The sequence below is a fragment of the Physeter macrocephalus genome, chromosome 2 (assembly GCF_002837175.3).
Source record: "Physeter macrocephalus isolate SW-GA chromosome 2, ASM283717v5, whole genome shotgun sequence".
Lineage (NCBI taxonomy): Eukaryota > Metazoa > Chordata > Mammalia > Artiodactyla > Physeteridae > Physeter > Physeter macrocephalus.
In genome coordinates, this window is record NC_041215.1 from 102800387 (window position 1) to 102818467 (window position 18081).

At 34.3% G+C, this 18081-nt stretch overlaps 1 non-coding gene across 1 annotated transcript; it reads right to left on the bottom strand.

Annotated features, from left to right (window-relative positions):
• Positions 1 to 16218: 16218 nt before the first annotated feature.
• LOC112065153 (small Cajal body-specific RNA 18) lies at positions 16219 to 16296 on the bottom strand. The gene has a single exon (XR_002891876.1). It is a non-coding gene; the product is annotated as a small Cajal body-specific RNA 18 (non-coding RNA).
• Positions 16297 to 18081: the final 1785 nt, after the last annotated feature.

Below are 18081 nucleotides of genomic sequence, written 5' to 3' on the forward strand. Positions count from 1 at the left end.
CCAGAACTTGTATATTACAATGTGCTTTTTCCAAACTTCCTCTTCCTTCAATACAACCAGACCTCACGTTACAATTCTGCATTTTCCTGCGAAGGTATATATAAACTGAAAATCTCTATTTAGCTGAGTCACGAATTGCACTGACTTTTATTTTAACCACAGATATGCATTCTCACAGAAAAATATCTTCAACCACAACAGGTCATATAAATGACATTTAAGACTTCTTAAATGATTCAGGATGCATTCTGCCTTAATGCACAGTAAATATGTATTTACTGCTCTGATACTACTTGTGCAAAAATTTAAAAATCAAATGGATATGTCTTATCCACATTATTAAAAACAGAGATATGTTCAAATCATTCAGTATCTGCCTGACTTTAATAATCATGCTGATTTCATATGGTTAGATCTTATGAAATATCTTTGTTCCTGGTATTCAACAGAATTAACCAGAAAAACCACCCAACAAACATCCAATTAAACTGTTGATAATTCTGATCAGTTCCTGTACACAGAGGTAAAACTAATCTTTGAACATCTTTAAGTAGCTGTTGATTGACCTAACAAAATCATTTTAAAATAATTTACTTCACTTCTTCCTTAATTTTTCCTTAATTTCCTTAAAATGTTGTTTAGTAAATAGTAACATACCAATCCTTTGGAATCTCAATAACTGAGTTAAAAGACCTCAAGTCAACATTTATTAGGAAGTAATAACTAAAATCATGCATAATACTTATTAGAGATCATTCTACATTTTTTATATGTACGAAATTATTTAATCCCACAACCATATGCTGCAAGAACTATTATTATTCCCATTTTATAGGTGAGAAAACTGAGGTTCTCAGAGGTCAAGTAATTTGCCCAAGGCCGCATATGTAGCGAGTGATATGGCCGAGATTTTAACCCAAGCAGTTTGTCTCCAGAATCAATCATCTTAATTACTGCATTAACCTATAACCTGTAATCTTAAACTCTGGAGGAGCCAAAGTAGTAGATAAAGAGAGTAAACAAATTCTTCACTTAATGAGCGAGAAGAAGGCAGATTTTCTGCATAATGTCTAATGAGTCTAATTATTACTAGATATTGATCCATTCCCCCAAAAGAATATGGAACATTAACATCCTGACATAGGCAATTTCATTCTGCATTTAAAACAATCAAATGCAGTTTGGTCCTCAAAGAAAATTATTAAGAAAGACCACCTTGTTTTGCTATTTATGAAGTTAGTAGAGCATCAGTCTCTAATTCCACCTTCAACCTCTAACACACACATGCTTACACACATATGCACACACACACATTTCTGATCTATCTAGGTAGTTTGATGGTTCTGGAGACAGAAGGCAGCTGAGAAGAACAATATCCCTACTGTATAATATGCTTCCTGGTTCTCTGTTTTCCTCATAAAGACCATAAGCAGGCGATATAATCTTCAGTAATTGACTGATGTGGCTTTGTGAGGCTTGGGAGGCAAAAAGACCAGGGTGAGAAGTCACCCCTTCCACTTACTCACTGGGTTACCGCAAACAATTTATTTAATTTCCCTGAGCTTTAGTTCCCTTGTCTAAAAGATGAGAATGATAATATCTACCTCATAAAGTTATTGTATGTAGGTCCGCCCAGGACAAAAATACAAATAGAGGCCCACATACCATATGTCTAAATATTTAAAAGTTATAAATCAAGCCAACAAACTGTTAAATAAAATATGTTCTATCCTCTTACCCTGACAAATATACCTTCATAATGACAAAATCCAAAACCATATATGTAAAGCTATGATTTTTATAGGACCAAAAGCTGGCAAATATCAAAGACCAGGCCTTCTGTTGATGGGCCAGCAGTTTTGGGATGAGTAATAAAATAAAAACTTATATAATGCAAATTATGATCCATTTATTCCATAACACTTTTTGCCTTCATTTCAGCAACATGATTATGTTGTTAAAAGAATCAAGATTTTTACATATTTTCTGTTGACTATAATGATCTAAAGACTCTTTAAAATTACATATAGTTAAATTCAAAATATGTACAAAAAACTAAAATATATAAAATTTAAATATATCTTATCAGAATGTATAACTTAAAATAAATATAAAAATCAAAATAAATACTCATGTTTTTGAAAAGAGTTATTTCCTTCTAATATTTGCTTATCAAAATTAATAAGTACCAAACTTATAAATAAAAATTATTTATTAAAGATAAACACTTTTGTTTTAAATATAAATAAGTTTTATTAAATATTTTAATAAACTTATTAATAAATTCCAGTGTTCAGTCCATCTAATTGCTAATATAAAGAATGACTATCATATTTATCATATGTTATATATATACACATACAAACAAGAGTAATATAGATTGTTTTTATAGCAAAATGTTTCCATATACAAGTGCTATAAAATCCGATGAGTACTGCTGTAACAACTAATCAGAACACACAAAGGAGGAAAAAATGAAGCTCAGTACTTCTGGGAAACAATGCTTTTTATGCAAGAATCTTTGCACTTATGATATTAAAGGAAGAATTTGACTAATTAATCAGCTGGTCTTTTCTCTTACCAGAATCTTTCCATTGCTTGAATCCTCACCATACTCCAAAGCAGTGTTCATCTCTGAGGTCAGCAATAGCACTTGACATATTTACACAGCATTTGGAAACACTATCCTTCATTTCAGAGTCACAGAGCAAGAGATGTGGAAAAGCATTGCTCCGGGGTCACGAGAGCAGATGTTTAAGGTTAAGGGCTATATATTGTCCATGCTGAGTGCCTATCTTTGAAAAACTCACTTGCCAACCTAATGATGAAAGTGCCAAAGAATCAAAAAATGTATGTTTTGTTGTTGTTTCTGTTGTTGCACTTGTGATATGTGGGCTCCCTAAAACACAGGACTCAAAGCCTGGGCCCCTCTTGCCCAGGTCTAAGGGATGTCTGGGTTATATGGATTAAATATGCAGATACTAGAGCATATCAGGTATGTAGCAAGTGTTCACTAGATGGTAGTCATTGTAATGATGAGTTTTGTCAAGTTTAAAGTGTTTACTCAGACTGAATACTGTATATATGCAATATAGTGTGAAACTTAATCAGTCTATACCTTAAACATCCATAGTAGAATTAGGAGAAGCTTTTATTTCTATAATAATAATGATTAATTTTGAGATTTCCATTCATTCATTCTTTCATTAAACTAAAACTTACTAGTTACCTACTATATGCAAGGCGCTGTGTTTGGGATTCTGGTAATACAAAGATGTGGCCCCTGATCTGAACATGTTCACAATTTAGAGGAGTGGTTTTCAACCAGAGGCAGTATGGGCCTTCAGGGGACACTTGGCAATGTCTGAAGACATTATTGTTTGTCACAACTGGGGAGATATTAGAGGATGCTACTGGCATCTAGTGGGTAGAACCCTGGGATGCTGCAAATTTCCTGTAATACACAGGTCAGCTCCCAATGCTGACAATGAATTATCTGGCTCAAAATGTCAACAGTGCCAAGAATGAGAAACACTAGTCTAGTGTGAGAAATAAACTATGTGGTAAGATATAATAGATGTGTACACAATGTGCATCTAAAATAAAGTTAAGGTAGCTCTAGGTTTCTCACTGAAGAGCTGTATAAAGTCTTTAACTTACTGGGTCTTCTTGGGCCTGTGTCTGAAGCATGATAGTTTCAGAATATCATTCAGTCCATTTGAATAATCGTATCTGTATGTGTGTTGGTAAAATAATGGCACTTCAAAGATGTTCATGTCCGAAACTCTACAATCTGCAAATATATTATTTAATATGGCATTGGGGAATTAAGATTGCCAATCAGCTGACCTTAAAATAGGAAGATTATCCTGGATTACCTGTGTGTCACAATGTAATCAAAAAGGTCCTGAAATGTGGAGGGGGAGGCAGAAGAGTCAGTGTCAGAGTGATGTTATGGGAGAAATACTAGACAGACATTATTGGTTTTAAAGATGGAAGGGGGCCATAAGCCAAAGAATGCAGGCAGCCTCAAGAAAGTGGAAAAGGTAAGAAAAAGGATTCTCCCCTCTAGCCTCTAGCAAGGAACTCAGCCCCACTGACACCTTGATTTTAGCATAGTAAGACCCATTTCAGACTTCTGACTGCCAGAGCTGTAAGATAATAAATTTGTGCTCTTTTGAGCCACTAAGTTTGTGGAAATTCGTTAGCAGCAAAAAACAAAACAACAATAAAAAAACCCCACAGAATAAAAAACTGACCAAACAACAACAACAAAACTAATACAGAAGAACATCTATATATCAATAGAATTTGAGAGAACAGAACACCAGTTAAAACACCAGTTATAATAGAACACCAGTTATCATGTGGGATGTTATTCATTCATTTGGTTATTCATTAAATTGGAATTTGTTGAGCCATCCTCCTCATTCTGCCAGCCTGGGTAATGTAGAAACTCTACTGACTGGTACCATTTGGTAGCAGAATGGCTAATTGCATATACCTAATCTATGGGAGGTCATGAAAAAGAGAATGAGCCTACGTGCTTCTTCTATCTCCCTGAACGGAGGAGATGTGTTAGAGTTCTCACCACTCTGTTAATTGTCTGTATTACCTTGAACGAGTCTCATTACCTCTCTGGACATTGGTTTTCTCAGCTGTAAATTAGGTGGTTGGACTGGTCAGTGAGCTTCTCGAGGAAAAGACCCACATCCTGACCATATCAGTGTCAATCACACTAGCCAACACAAAGAAAGTATATAATATTTGTTAAATAAATAGACCATCTTTATGTGTCCATAGTCATCATGTTATCTCTTCCAACAATACTTCAGTGGAGGGAGATCAAGCCTTGACATTTCTGAAAGAGAGCTAGTCTAGGAAATTTTAATTCCATGGTTTGCCACCAATCACCCACAAATACTCACCGTTTAAATGACCCTCACAAGGAGTCCCAAAAAATCATTTTTAGAAAGGTAAATGGAATTCTGCAACCCATTTTAAAGACATAAGAAAATGTAGATTTTTGCCTAGAAGTAAAAGGTAAACCCATTTTGATATGGATCTAATCCCTGACATATTGTTTTAATAGAGAAAGAGAAATATCAACTATGTCCCAATAGAGAAAAATCAGTTGGAAAACAATAAAGCAAAACAGAAACACTAAATTGTGGAAATATCCATTACATATATTAACTCCTATTTTTTTAATCCTTCAATTAAATCCTAACTTATAATGAATGGTACAATTAAAACCCCTCAAAAAGCCTCCTTTGCTATTCAAACTCCAACTGAGCTTCTCTTTGAGTATTCTATATTAGGATCTGAGTTTTGAGGACTAAATATTTTGGTCATTAACTGTATTCTGTTTTCAAATTGCTCCAAATGCTCTGAGTGAAAATTTTTAACTCCCTGATGCAGTTCTCTTGTTTTACATTGTTTACAAATTTCCTACAAAACTTTCTATAGCCCTAAGCACATGAAAAATACCTTTTGGTTTAAAGGGAATATTAGTTAAACTGAGCACAGAGGCTTCTCAATATTTTTATCAAATAGGCTTGGAGATTTGATTCCAATTCAGGTGAAACAGTAACAAATATTGAAAATTCAGAGAAAAATAAAGTGTCTATAAATCCATTAGTCACTTTAAAGCAACCAAAACAAGTATCAGTGCAAACAAGATGAAAAAAAAGAAAGAAGAAAGGACCAAATTTCTAGTCTGTGTAAAGAGGAAAACCCGCTAAAAGGCATCCCCTGTAGATGAATGTGTCAGATTTGGTGTCACTGTACAGGTCCCATGCCCTTGGTCTACACAGATGTCATAGATGTAAGAGCTGATGAATAATCCTTTAAACAATAAAGAGAGGCCATTCAGAAGCACATGCTTTCTGTGTTAGGCATTGTACAATTGAAAGCTTCCCTTAAGACAGCCCTGAAACTTGAAAATAAACATGACCTGCATGTATACTGAAATAGATCTCATTTTAAAACATTTTACAGCCTATGTTCACCAACTCTAACTGCCTTTTCTCCATAATACGTGCCCACATGCATATGGTATTGCTCTTAGGAATTTCAACTTGAATCCAGCATGAATGGTAACTCTTCGAACTATTAATCCAAATACCATCTAGAGACTGCAGTCATTAGCACTCCTGGTGCTAATGCTAACTCAGCAAATGCTAACTTGTTAGCTTAATGCTAACTCTGGGCCATGCTAACTTGTTTTTCAGAAGCAAAGAAGATGATCTCAATTTATTTCATCTCATTTTGGGATGGTAAGTAGGAAATCAAATATATCAAATCTTTTTACAATCTTCAATTCTTAAAGTAATTGTACTTAAAGTTTGAGGAATTTTCAAATCCAACAAATATATTTTAATCCATGGTTTCCAAACATTGCCCTAAGTCTTTAATTCCTATCTAAAATGAGAAAGAGAATGCATTTTATATCTTTTAAATTTCATTAAAAAATGACAGTTTGCCTTCCCCCTTTAGTTCCATTAATTCCTAAAAGTCTTCAAAGTACATTTGGTACTCTGGTTGATTTGGTACACATTTAATGTTTTTACAAAAATTACTTTGTAAAATTCTGCCAAGTTCATAAAACAATGGCAAATTAAGCATAACGTTGCAATGCAACAAAATTACATAAAAATAAGTGAGCCACTAAGGATCTAGTATTTACTCAGTAATGCTTGAAAGTGTTTGGAAATAATTATTATTGTCTTATATTCTTCCCTGGTTTTAACATTTTTAATATACCTGCAACCATCTTCCAAACATATTATAGAAGAATAATCTGCTAAAGTATTAATTTTTGTCCTGTTCTCTTTATTGTATGTAACTCAACTCACTAAAAACAATTTTTCCCTTATCCTCCATCCTGGAAGAATAGTCAAGCTTTCATTTCCTATATTCCTAAGTTTTCCTGGTCCCAAGGGAATTAGGTTTCCAAAGCAAAGGGATCCAAACTGTCTAAAAGGTGAGAGATCTAAGGTTTGAGGGAGGAGGATTTGCCCAAATATAGACAGCAGGAATGTGATTTTTTTTTTCATTTCAAGAGACATAGAGCAAATTCAACATTTACAACCACAACTCTATTTTTAGGAAACAGTCCATTATTTTCTCTAAGACAGATAATTAAGTGATTCTGGCTATACAAATGCCCAAACTCACTGTACTCAAGGTTTCTCTGCCTTAGTCCTGATTGCAATTAATGGCTCAGGTTATGCCTTCTAAAATAAGTTCACTAACTTCAGTATTATTTTACAAGGAGAAATTATTTTCTGATAAATTGCCTTCTCTTTTTTATTACTTAACTTTTAAATAGATATACAGAGGCAGTAGCCTTCTTACAACCTCTACCCACAATATAAATGTCTTATTTTCTTCCTGGGATGAATACACAAAAACAAAGAACAGGAATGAAATATCTTCAGGTTTTTAGAAATCTCTTACATGGGTAGGATTACTTATAAGAAAGACAATTTTTTCAATGGGCATATTTCCTAGCATACGACAATATTCCATAAAGCAAAATGGTACATGACAGCCCAAAGGAAAAAAAAATATTTACTTGGAAAACCACAAATTAGTATTAATCATCTACCTCCTAGGTAAAGCATGTCATTCAGGAAGAATTTAATGAGGACAAACGTAGGGTACTGAGAAATGCCCTTTTACAAATATCTACACAACAAATGTTTTTTGTGCTATCCTAATTTTTTCCCCTAACTTTTCCTTATTTCCAAATAATGACCAATAACTGACCTTGTTTTCCAGTGTTGAAACTGGATTAACTGATTCAACTGAATCAATTTTTACAAATAAATATATTTTTATTGTCTTCATTATTTCAAGAGAGAAGTCCAAATTTCCCTTCTATTTCTCAATTATCTAAACTGCATCAGTAAAGGCTGGCCTTTGCTAAATGTAAATAGACCCAAATATACAGTTAAGGAATTTTGTTAAACAAAGGCCGTTTATTTTTTAGATTTGAGGCAGCTTCTACTTAAAAGCTAAAGACCATATCAGCAAAACCAAAGTAATATGGCATTACTTTCCTTCCCAAATGGATCTAATTTATAAATTTATATGACTTTCCTCATAGCTCACAAACTTTTTAGACAAAATCTGTACCACAAATTCTCTCTGAAATAAACGACAGCACGTGATGATTTATCATATCTCCTCAGGCTACAATGTGTGGGTTTTACATGTTATATGATGTTCTTAGCTTAAGTAAAATATATACACTGATTGAACATACTATCTGAACTCCTCATACAACCTTATCAATTCACCACAAGTTATGTATTTTTAAAGAGAGTCATTTTATTTTTTAAGAATGTAGGAATTTTAAAGTTAAGAATGCCAAAAGACAAAGTTAAATATTCATTCAAACCATACTTTTTCCATGTCTCCACTCCACTCCAAAGTACATTCTTGGAGTACACATTCTGAGAATTGCACAGTGCCTAAGTGCTTAGAGGTTTTTAATTCTAGGAAAACAAGTTGCTAACCTCACTGGTGTATGGTTTTAAATCATCACCTTATGTATTAATTTACTGCATTAAATTCACACAAGAGGGATGTATGATGTGATGTGAAATATAGAATTTAAAATTTAAAAGTTCCTCATTTATGTACTTAAAATCATAAGCAATGTTGAACAAACAAATGGGAGTTCATGTACTTAATTAAATTGACAGTCAAAAGTTTTATATATTGAGGTTGTCATTATATCTTTTTTATTTTAAAAGATATTCTTCCAGCAATAAATTCTAGTATTCTTTAACACTACTTCACCCTTTTCAATAAGTGAAGGCTATAAAGAAATCTGAAGGATCTATTTGTTGCTAAATATTACAGAGACATTCTATTTAGCAAAATATCCATTATATTCATGCTTTGTATCCAAGACTGCTTACTTGAATCCTCTCTGCATTGAGAAGTGAACAGCACTTGTTATCTCTTCGTCTATAGTGGGTGTTTAACAGTAGGAGTTCATCACTACCCAATTGTGTTAGCCTTTATTCACTCTCCTCTGCAGGTATAGCTGTCATTAGCAGAAAGTAGTTGATGGTGGGGAGAAGGGGAATCAGATTTTCAGTGACATTTATCCCCTAAAAAGAAAAATATTAATAAGAAAAACAATGTTTACATATACTGTATATTCAGGAAATTGTTCAGTTTCTTTACTTGGTAGGGGACTTTCTCCTTGCCTTCAAGAAAAGGATGAGAGACAGAAGTTTTCTATGTGATATGACATCACAAAAAAGAGAGAGAGAGAGAGAGAGAGAGAGAGAGAGAAATAGAAGCTTTGGGTATTCTAGCTATTCCTAGAAACAAATAAATAATGTTGAATATATTCTAACTCAATAGCCAAATCTTCCAACACTAGAGATATGAGGCCAGAACAAAACAAAACTACCATTTAGTCAAATCAGTATTAAGAAATATTAAGATTCCAAAACCACTCAGCTTTACTTATAGGATGTGAAACATGTAAACATAAGAAAATATTTTAATATTATAATAATTTCACCTTTTATCTTTTAAATCATATATTTCACATAGAACCATTTGGATTGATATTTATTAAATAAAGTTATTTTTAATTTTTAATGGAAAGTAGATTTTAAGAAGAGAACTATCCTGTAATCTCATTGTGAAATTGTGAAAAACCCTAAGTCACATTGGTCATAATCAGAATTGATAAAAATAGAAAATATTTTTCCTGGATCCATGCTTGTAATACTGTTATAGCCTTCATTTTTTTATATTAACCTTTTATATAAAAAGGTTCCCAGATTGGATTCCCATTTAAGATATTGGGATCTTGGGGAGTAGAAAAGTAGAGGTTATAATCAAATAATGCCAGATTTTGAGGACCCAGGAGATAGAAAAATCTACAATTTGAAGAGGAAAAATAAACAAACAAACAAAAAACAAGAGATCAGCAATCAAACAGGGTTTTTTAAATAATACATGATTAGAAGAAGCTGTAACCACACACCTATGGTCAATTAACCTTCAGCAAAGGAGGCAAGAATATAAAATGGGAAAAAGACAGTCTCTTGAGCAAGTGGTGTTCAGAAAGTTGGACAGCTGCATGTAAATCAATGAAGTCAGAACACACCCTCACTCCATGCACAAAAATAAACTCAAAATGGCTTAAAAATTTAAACATAGACATGACACCATAAAACTCCTAGAAGAGATCATAGGCAAAACATTCTCTGACATAAATCATACCAGTGTTTTCTTAGGTTAGTCTCCCAAGGCAATAGAAATAAAAACAAAAATAAACAAATGGGACCCAATCAAATTTACAAGCTTTTACACAGCAAAGGAAACCATAAACAAAACAAAAAGATAATGTACGGAATGGGAGAAAATATTTGCAAATGATGGGACAGACAAAGCTTAATTTCCGAAAAATACAAAGAGCTCATACAGCTCAACAACAAACAACCAAAACACCCAATTGAAAAATGGGCAGAAGACCAAAACAGACACTTCTTCAAAGAAGACAAACAGATGGCCAATAGGTACATGTAAACATGCTTAACATTGCTAATTATTAGAGAAATGCAAATCAAAACTACAGTGAGGTACCACCTCACACTGGTCAGAATGGCTATCATTCAAAAGTCTACAAATAACAAATGCTGGAGAGGGTGTGGAGAAAAGGGAACTCTCTTACACTGTTGGTGGGAATAATTTGGTGCAGCCATTATGGAAAACAGTATGGAGATTCCTCAAAAACCTAAAAATAGAGTTGCCATATGATCCAGCAGTCCCACTTCTGGGCATATATCCACACAAAACTATAATTCGAAAAGATACATGCACCCCTATGTTCATAGCAGCACTATTTACAATAGGTAAGACATGGAAACAACCTAAATGCCCATCAACATGAATGGATAAAGAAGATGTGGTATATACATATAATGGAACACTACTCAGCCATTAACAAGAAAGAAATAATGCCATTTGTGGCAACATGGATGGACCTAGAGATTATCACACTAAGTGAAGTAAGTCAGAAATAGAAAGATAAATACCATATGATAGCACTTACATGTGGAATCTAAAATATGACAAAAATGAACTTATCTACAAAACAGAAACAGACTCACAGACATAGTGAACAGACTTGTGGTTGCCAAGGGGGAAGGGGGGAGGGGAGTAAGCGATTGGGGATTTGGGATTAGCAGATGTAAACTATTATATATAGAATTGATAAACAATAAGGTCCTATTGTATAGCACAGGGAACTATATTCAACATCCTGTGATAAGCCATAATGGAAAAGAATATAAAAAAGAATGTATATATATTTATAACTGAATCATTTTGCTGTATAGCAGAAATTAACACATTGTAAATCAACTATACTTCAATAAAATTTTAAAAATTAAAAAGAAAAAGTCAAAGTAGGTAGCATCGATGGAATAAATAGCATTATAAGGCCTATGCAACTGAACTAAAATCAAAGGAAAGTTGTAGGTGACAGCAGGGTCATTTTCCTGTTTCCCCTTTCCATGTTGTGGTTCTACTATTTTCTACACCTTACACAATGTATCCATTCCAGCCAAACAGAAGGAGAAGAGAACATGGAGAGTTGTGCACAGTAGTTTAAAATGGTGCACATTTCTTTCATCCACATTCCATTGGCCAGAAATTAGTCACATGGTCACATCAAACTGCAAGGGAACCTGGGTTGTGTTGCTAGTTCCATGTCCAAAATGAAGAGAATATAAGTTTTGATAAATGCAAAACAGCTTCTTCCACAGGGATATATTAAGAACAGCTAAGCCAGTCACACCTCTCCCCTACTCATTACCAAACAGTTTGAATGTCTTTTACTCTATGATATAATCCAATAAGTACCTTCTAAATATAAACCATTTGCCTGAGAAGAAACAATGATCTAATGATATAAGAGCAAATGAAAGTAAACCCAAGAGATATTAATAGGAAAAGACAGAAAGGAAAACTAGCTTTGCCCATAAGAGAAATACTCCAAATGGAGCTGAGCTCATCTTAGCAGGCAAGAAGAGCAGGGGGGCAGGGGTAGTTTGGTGCTTGCTTCTCTTTCTCACATATATCCTAAAAGTTAAACCTTTCTATTTACACATTCTTCTCACACAACTTCATAAAAACACTTAACTAATTTTAGATAGGCAAACAGATAGATTAGATAGATAGATAGATAGATAGATAGATAGATAGATAGATAGATAGGTAGATAGGTAGATAGATACACAGGCAGACAGGCATAATTTGGGGAGGATACGCTGTATCTCAATTCTCTAAATTGCTTTGGAGATTTTCCTTCTTGTGAGTCTAGGTGGAAATTAAAATTTGAAGATGAAAATTTATAAAACTCAATTTTTAAAACTCTTTATATCTATGAGGTAGTTGCAATATGACCAGATGCCCAAGCAGAATAACAGTGTTGAGAACAGCAGTATCTAGCATCCTGTGGCAGAAGTGCTCTGAGTGAGCTCTGCTGAGTGATATTTTTTTTGTTTCTCCTGAATATGATGTCTCTGAAGCTAATTTTCCGCTCTCCTAGTATTGATATGAGCTTTCTAACACCTTTTAATAAATTTCATTTTAGCATATATTAGCCAGAGTCAATTTCTATCTTGTAACTAAGAGCATCAATACAAAAATTGCTTGTAGGTTTAGTTGTAAGTACAAACATTGAGATATTATTTGGGGTGGGAAGGACAAGATGTGATTGGTAGATGGAAATCTCAGATTGGTTATCTAGCCAAATTTGGATAAAGTGAAAAATGCCAAATATTAAGAGATGAGACTCTGTAACAGATGGCATGAAGCTATAAAATCTTTAGTATATTATCATCTGTGCAAAACTTTGGAGGGAACAAGGCCCACTGCCATAGAATAGCAGATACAGGCTAGAGAATCCAACGACTGGAATAAGGTGGTCACTAATAGTACTGATAGCATAACATATAATATGAGTGATAATACTGAAGTTTTAAATTATCAGCTTAAGGTAAAGAGTAAAACTAGAGACTCTGTGTTAAAAGAATCTCTTATTTGTTGTAGCTGAAAATTGAAATGAAGGAAAATAAACATAAAATTTGGTCAAATAGATTACCTAATTAAAAGCCTTGACCAGTCTCTTCTATGAAAGTAAGGACATCAATCAAGAAAAAGTGGAACGTTAAAAATTAAAACGTGGATATATTGAAGGGTTCACAAGACTCAGACTAAATTCATATGCCCAACCTCACTATGCCTCCCTAGCCAGTTGAAGCAGTTCCTCATCCCCTGCCTATAGAAGCACTTTCTGCATTATTTAAGTTATATATTAACTTTAGTCTGGGAGAGTTGTTTTGTTCAGGGATGTCATTTTTATTATATTTATTTACACTCTTTTAAAGAATATTTTCATATTCCTTAATGTCTTCAAATCTTTAACTAGAGTGAGATCCCCGTATACATAGTGGCCAAATGCAAAGGCCGACCTCGAATAAAAAAGGCTTGCACACCAAAATAATTGCAAGATTTTGCTAATTTATATAAATAATATAATGAATTTGGGAGGGGGAGGGAGGACCAAAGGAGAAAATAAAGTAATTTTAGACAGTGCTGAAAATATCACTATATTATATATAACTATCAATATATTTTTATATCTATGTAAATATATAAAGAGAAATATGTAAACAATTAATATAAAATATTCTGATTTCAGTGTGCCAGCTGAAGTAGCTGGGAGTGATTGTAACTGTCTGCTTGTTTGGTTGACTGAAATAGGGACTCAACGGTGGCACATACTAAATGGCAGAAATTTCTTCATGTAATATAGAGAAAGCAATCCCAAGACACAGAAAATAAAAATTTTGGAGTTTATTTATCAAGTGTGCTACTCTTATGCATCCCTTAACCAAGTTCCCCAAGGACCCATCAAGGGTTTGAGAAAACCATTAGTCAAAGGAGTGTCAATATCTCTGTGAAAACTCTAATGGGTGTACTCTGGGTGCCAGTAAAAGAAAATGCAGTAGAAATGGTTTTCCATGATTTCAGTGGTATACCAGAATCCAGTTTGGCAGAGATCAATTAGCAATACATAACTTCCTGAAGCAAAATGGACATGATTGCTACCCATAATGTACTAGACCACAGAGACAGTGTGGTAGTCAGAATAATGTAAAACTTCAGAATCTGAACCAAGAGGTATTTGGTTATGGAGTGACAAGGTCTAAAAGAGATGGGCAACCCACTAATGATCTATTTGACGTGTACAACTGAGTAAACTTTATTTCTGGGGGACAGATAAGTGACCTTGGCTGCCACAATGTAAAGTCATATTAAGTCTCTATTCTAATTCCCATACTTAAGTGAATTCATAAACTCAGAGACTCTTAAAGCAGAAGCCAAGGACCCCTCAGGAAGTACCTCCTTACTTTCTCCAAGAGTACCTGTAGCCAATTACAAGGATAGCTATACCTATAAATGGTAAATATCTAAATATTTAGGGATTATTCAGCATTAGCTACAAACCAACAATAATTCCTGGACATACAGAACACAAACAAGTCCATGGGTCAGAGGGAAGTTCATGAGGGTCAGTTATGAAATGGTCATCTTTTATAATTAGAATATTCATGATAGGATCCCCATACCATACTTTTGTTATTTACCCAGATCCTAACTGTCTAGTTAGAATATATGTGTCCCAACAACTAGAAGCACCCCCACAGTGGATTCTTGACCCATGGACAAGTAATATGACACATGAGACGTGACATTTAGTGTTTAGTACCTTGGAGCTACTCTGTCTACCAAAATAGTAAATAACAAAACAAAAAATACTGCATCCCTAAGAAAATCACAAAGAATAGTGCCATCATCAAAGACAAATAATAAATTATACACCCAAAGGAATTAGAAAAAGAAGAACAACAGCAATTTTTTAAAAAAGCCTAGAGTTAGTTGAAGGAAGGAAATAATAAAATTCAGAGCAGAAATAAATAAAATAGAGATTAAAAAACAATAGAAAAGAGTAATTAATCTAAGAGCTGGTTTTCTGAAAACATAAACAAAATTGACAAACTTTAGCTAGACTCACAAAAAGAGAGGGGAGGGGTGAGGGCTCAAATTAATAAAATCAGAAATAAAATGAAAGAAGAGAAATTACAAATGATATCAAAGAAATACAAAGAATCATAAGAGACTACTATGAACAATTATACTCCAACAGATTGGACAGTCTAGAAGAGACAGATAAATTTCTAGAAACATACAATATTCTAACACTGAATCATTAAGAAATAAAAAACAAATAGACCAATTACTAGTAAGGTTATTGAATCCGTAATCAAAAAATCCGCCCCCCCCCCCCAAAAAAATCCAGGACCAGAAAGCTTCACTGGTGAATGCTACCAAATGCTACCAAAGATTCAAGGAAGATTTAATACCTACCTTCTAAAACGCTTTCAAAAACTTGAAAGAATGTACCCAAACTCATTTTATAAGGTCAACATTGCCCTAATACTAAAACCAGACAAGGATACCACAAAAAATAGAATTATAGGACAATATCCCCCATGAACATAAATGCAAAAATCCTCAATAAAATATTAGTAACAAGGCATTAAAAGGATCACACATCATGATCAAGTAGGATTTATTCCAGGAGTCCAAGGATGGTTCAACATCTGCAAATCAACGTGATACACCATATTAACAAAATGAAGTGAAAAAATCACATGGTCATCTCAATAGATGCATAAAAAGCATGTGACAAAATTCAACACCCATTTATATTAAAAAAAAAAACTCTCAACAAAGTTAATATAGATGGAATGTACCTCAAAATAATAAAGGCCATATATGATAAGCTCACAGGTAACATCATACTCAACTGCAAAAAGCTGAAAGCTCTTCTTTTAAGTTCAGGAATAAGACAGCGATGCCACTTTTATTCAACATAGAACTGAAAGTGCTAGCCTGAGCAATTAGGGAGTAAAAATAAATAAAATTATCCAAATTGGAAAGGAAGAAATAAAACTATCACTATTTGCAGAAAACATGATTATATATATATAGAAAACCCTAGAGACTCCACCAAAAAACTCTTAAAACTAATAAGGGAATTCAGTAAAGTTGCAGAGTACAAAATCAATATACTAAAATCTGTTTCATTTTTTTTTTTTCTTTTTCCCGTCTCAGTCCGTTCTCAGCACACACTCTATCACCTGGTTCCCAGAACTCGGATGTTTCATTTTTAAACACTAACAATGAACCATCAGAAAGAGAAATTAAGAGAATCCCATGTACAACTGCATCAAAAAGAATAAAATATCAATATCTAGGAATAAATTTGACCAAGGAGGTAAAAGACTTGTACACTGAAATCTATAAGACATTGACAAAAATATTGAAGACACAAATAAATAGAAAGGTATTTGCGCTCTTGGATTGGAAAAGTTAATATTGTTAAAATGTTCATGTCCATATTACCCACAGCAATCTACAGATTTGATGTGATCCCTATCAAAATACCAATGGCATTTTTTCACAGAAATAGAAAAAACAATCCTAAAATTTGTATGGAGCCACAAAAGATCCTGAATAGCCAAAGCAATCTTGAGAAAGAAAAACAAAGCTAGAGGAATCATACTCTCTGATTTCAAACTATATTACAAAGCTAAAGTAATCAAATATTGGCAAAGAACTGTAACATAGATCAAAGAAACACAATATAGAGCCCAGAAATAAACCCAGGTGTATATGGTCAATGAATTTAAGACAAAGGAGGCAAGAAGAAAAAATGGGGAAAGGACAGTCTCTTCAATATATGATGTTGGAAAAACTGGACAGCCACATGCAAAAGAATAAAACTAGACCATTATCTTACACCATAAACAAAAATTAACTAAAAATGAATTAAAGACGTATGTAAGACCGAAAACCATAGAACTCCTAAAAGAAATCATAGGCAGTAAGCTCCTTGACATCACTCTTGGAAATAATTTTTTTTCAATCTAACTCCAAAGGCAATGGCAACAAAAGCAAAAATAAACAAATGGGACTACATCAAACTAAAAAACTTCTGCACAGCAAACCATCAACAGAATAAACAGGCAACCTACTGAAGGGGAGAAGATATTTAATAATCATATATCTGACAAGGGGTTAATAGCCAAAATATATAAAGAACACATACAAGATGGCAGAGGAGGAGGACTCTGAGCTCATCTCCTCTCTCCCCCCAAAACACATCAAAAATACATCTACATGTGGAGCAATTCTTACTGAAAACAAACTGGAGACTCACAAAAAAACTCTTATACAACCAAGGATGTAAAGAAAGATCCAAACACAGTTGGGTAAGAATGGAAAAGAAGCAATCAGGTCAGAACCTGTGCCCCTGGGAGGGGATACAGAAGAGAAGGGAAGTTACAGTGGCTTGGAGATAACTCCCTGGTAAGTAAGCAGTGCAAATCACATATTGGGTATCCCAGCCTGGTGTCCGACACCAGGAAGATGAGTCCCCTTAGCTGGTTTGAAAACCAATGGGACTAACAGGTGGGCTATAAGAAACCTAGACTCCATTCATGAAGAGTATGTACATGCTTACTTACTCCTGGGAAAAAGGTGGAAGAAGCAGATTGGAAATGCCCAAGACTCTAGCCAGTTTCCCACAACTGCCCCAGTACTCACCCAGTGTATGCCTAGTGTCTGCTCTGGCCCCTCTAGCTCCAGCACAACTCCACGCTAGGCGAAAAGCTGCTGCTGCAGAGGAGAATACACAGATGGGGGTACAGAGCTGGCTCACAACCAGCACTGCATCTGAATGTGGGCTTGCAGAGGTGGCAGATCAAAAGTAGTCTGGAGCTCTGACTGGTGTGCCAGGACCACCCCAGGGCACACCCTGGCCCACACAAGGAGCCCACTCCAGGCCCCTCTTGCTCCAGTGCTGCTCCTTCCTGGGGCAAAGGTGCCATTGCTGAGAAGAGGGAGAACACATACTCAGAGGGAATGGAACCAGTTTGGACCCAAATTTCAGGGTTTCTGCTCCAA